The sequence below is a fragment of the Arvicanthis niloticus genome, chromosome 16 (genome assembly GCF_011762505.2).
Source record: "Arvicanthis niloticus isolate mArvNil1 chromosome 16, mArvNil1.pat.X, whole genome shotgun sequence".
NCBI lineage: Eukaryota > Metazoa > Chordata > Mammalia > Rodentia > Muridae > Arvicanthis > Arvicanthis niloticus.
In genome coordinates this window covers 32,502,034-32,505,854 of record NC_047673.1, presented here as the reverse complement: position 1 = coordinate 32,505,854, position 3,821 = coordinate 32,502,034, and the positions used below count along the sequence as shown (strand labels likewise).

Genomic DNA, 3,821 nt, shown 5'->3' with positions numbered 1-3,821 from the left:
CAGGAAAAGGATAGAATCCAACTTGGCAAAGAACTAAGTCTCAGTTCCTTGAGAGACAAGGTCAGAGTAACAGTCACTATTGTCCTGAGAATAATGGGAGTATCCAGGATGTGACCAAAGGCCACCAGCTTTAGAAAGAGCCAAGTGGAGCCAGCGTAACCTGGTGCTAAAGTAAGATTATTCTCTGGGAACTAGCACAGCAAATCTCAGTTTCATTATTACATTACTTTTCTATTTTTGTGATAAAACACAATGGCCAAGGCGATTTATAGAAGAAAGAGTTTATTTGGGGTTATAGTTTCAAAGGGATAAGAGTCCCTCAAGGCAGGAAGTTAGAAGGCCTCGCAGCAGCACAAATCATAATGGCAAAAATGGTGGCAGGAGCAGCAAGCTTATAGCTCACGTCTTGAACCCCAGCTACAAAGCAGAAAGAGCAAACTAGAAATGCTGCCTGCCTGTAAACTTTCAAAGCCTGCCCCCAATGTCATACTTCCGTCAGCAAGGTCAAACTTCCTAAACTGATAGTCAAAACACCACCACCACCACCAACAACAACAACAACAACAACAACAAAAGGAGTATGATTAGAAATATCTTAAAGCCACATTGAGACAAACTATTCACTTATAGAGAAAGATGGACATACAAAGAGAGGGACCTACAGAGACAAAGATATACGAAGAGCCAGATCTATAGAAACAGAGGTAACAGTGATTCTCATTGAGAAGCGTGCAGAGAGGCAAATGCGAACAGAAAGAGACATTTACTGACAGACAGAAATACAGAGGAGAGACAGAGACACCCCAGCATTTCAGCTGCAAGAATAAAACATTGACTTGTACGCATGAGGGCTATGTTCTAAATTTGCCCGATTTACATTTGAACGTGCAAACTGGGAGAAGATAAAGTAGGAGACACTGATAAACGATCATGGACAGAGCACGTCCGTGTCTTACAGAGCCGCAGCGATGGGAGAACCCAGACTCCTGGTTCTCCTCCTTTTATACCTTTTTCTGTTCCTTTCCACATCGACTTCTCTGCTCCATGTGAGCAGCGGTGCTCTAAGAATAGAAAACAAGAGAAAGCTTTGAAAATAAAAACTCTAACATATGTCTTTTAATTCGCCATTACATAATTCATATGCCATGAAATTTGCCCGCTGTAGCACCCGGCTAAACCTGCAGTCTGATGCTGCCGGCCATTGCTCCTGTGGAGGGATCTGCGTAGGTTGTCTTCACATTTCCTCCAGCCCCTGCTCAGCTTCCTCTTGTGCCCCTCTCTCACTCAGAAGAGACCGGCTGGTTTCCTTTGGAGCCGTCAGATTTTCCTGTGTCTGCTTTCTGTCCCTGGGGTGGAAGCCTTATCTGAGAACACCAGAGAAAGCTATAGGTCAATAATTTTTTTTTAACAATGTCACAATTGCCTAGCCATCACAACTACATTTTAGAGTGTTATTTTCATCATCCCAAATGATACTCCATATTCATTAATAGTTACTGCCCGTTTCTCCCAACTCTCAGTTTCTACCTGTCCTTTCTATGTACTTCCTCGTCATTGCCTGCTCATTCTGCCTTATTAAACATGAAATTGTACAACATACGATTTGTGCCTGGTTTCTCAATATGTTTTCAAGGTTCATGAATGTTGTAAAATAATTATTTTATTATGTGTGTTATTTACAAATGGTATTCTACTGCTAGTCTGTTTGAGCCACTTTAATAAGCCATTAACCAGCTAGTGATAGACATATTGTTTCTGCTTTTTGATCGGCATAACTATGAGCCTACGAAGGATAATATCAATGAGCAAGCATCTGTACCTATTTCTTGTGGTATGGGCCTAGGAATAAAATTACTGGGTTACAAGTCAATGCAGTACTTAGCTTTGTGGAGAATTGCTAGACTGCATTTCAAAGTGGCAGCCCCAGTTGGAATTCCCCAGCAGTAGATGAAATCTCCAATGTCTTGTCTCCTTGTACAAACTTCTCTGTGTGGATGTCTTGGCTGTAACCATTCTCTTCCACCTGACCACGTGTAAGATGAATGTGATCATTGTTATGGACTTGTGGTTTCTATTTCTGCTGGGCAAAATGTCCATTAAATATTTTATCCTTAATTAGATTAGTTGCTCACTTTGCCTAATTACCAAATCACCAGGTCCCACATTAAGGAGTGGAATTCACTTTAGCTTACTTTTCTCACTGGTACTTCTGTTGTCATATCTAAAATATGACTGCCTTACTGAAATTAAAAATAAACTGTCCCTGTGTTTTCTTCTAATAGCTTCATAAATGGCATTGTTAAGACACCAACACATCTTAGTGTTTGCTTTTATCCATTTTGTATAGTGTGAGATGTAAATTCAAGTTTATTCTTCAGCAAGTAGATGCCTAAATTATTGGCTAATACTATAAGCAGACTCGTATAATTGCATCACATATATAGATCAATTTGTAAAACATGCCCATAAAATATATTAAACCCTTTAACTCATGAATATTAAATAAATTAATGATCACCCATCCTCCATTTTTCTTCAAAAAGGTTTTGTGGTATTTAGCGTAAAGTGTTTGCACTGCTGTTTTACAAGATTTATTTCTAAAAATTTTTAGCCTTTCTGAGGCTGTCTGTGGAACTGAGTTCGTCAGTACATTTTCAGCAGATTATTCATTGCTAGTGTGAGGAAATGGGCTTCATTTATGGTGCTCCTTGATTTATCTATATGTGCGTATTAGGTGTGGAAGATCTTATAATCTTTTAGTAGAGTCTTTATGGTTTCCCTTTTCGCTGATGCAAGGCTGTTGATTTCCCTGGCCTTGTGTCCAGGGTTGCAAACACTCAAATCCTCCACAGAGGTGAGAAGAAAGTAAGTTATCACGTTACAGCCTGCCCTTCTCACTAGGCATCCACAGCATTCCTGAGCATCCATCCCTCAGATCACTATAGGCGTTTAGTTGATTTCCAGATCTCTAAAGAACAAGCTGGGTTTGTTTGTTTGTTTGTTTGTTTTTTGTTTTTGTTTTTTTGTTTGTTTGTTTGTTTGTTTTACAATGTTTTTATGTTGGAACAGAGTAAAGGAGATCTCAATCCAGGATTTAGAAGGCCTGCCTTTGCTAATATAATCTGTTTCTCTAATTTTGTTTGAAGGTTTTAAAAAAATGTTAAAATTTAAATTTAAACCTGCTTCTCAAGATCGTGAGTTGTTTCTACCATTTTCTCAGGCGGTACCATAACAGTTTTACAGGTTGAATCTTCCAAGAGAACAAAAGTAAAGTGTGTGTGTTAAGAAGCTACTGGAATTTTTTTGATGTTTTCATAAACCACATGGAAGTCTTCTTTATTTCTCCTCAGTGTACACTACTGAGTTGCCATATTCCTGAAGACAGTTCTGCTGTCCAGCTCTAAAGTTCTAAAGGTGAAAGAGTAAAACTTACTGAAGAAGGAAGACAATGTGTGGGATCTTGGTGAATTAGGAAGACTGAATTCTCTCCATGTTGAAGTAGGGAAGTACCTGGAAGCCTCCTGTGTAAAGTACATAGTTAGATAGTCTTTGTTTTCATTTCGTTTAGCATTTTACATAGGTAGCTATAGCTCTGTAACATGAAGATGTGAGAAGTAAGTTCTAAGTAGTGACAAAACCGTATTGATCTCTGTATCTCTGTCAAGGCTGTAGACCACCAGGAGAAGCACATCACTGTGATCCTCCATGATCCTGAGTTCAAGTGTCAAGTTGTCTCCTGGGTTTATTAAATGAGACTTTCATAGCTCCATGTGCATTAAGAAACTTATTCATTATTTTATTTAAATTTTTCCTGAGATATA

General features: G+C 38.8%; 1 long non-coding RNA gene across 1 annotated transcript; it reads right to left on the bottom strand.

The window, feature by feature from the left end:
- Nucleotides 1–303: 303 nt before the first annotated feature.
- On the bottom strand, nucleotides 304–3,521 carry LOC143434610 (uncharacterized). Its single transcript, XR_013104228.1, has 3 exons — nucleotides 3,434–3,521; nucleotides 1,179–1,364; nucleotides 304–1,061 (listed from the first exon to the last, which is right to left on the bottom strand). It is a non-coding gene; the product is annotated as an uncharacterized LOC143434610 (long non-coding RNA).
- Between the last annotated feature and the right edge of the window lie 300 nt (nucleotides 3,522–3,821).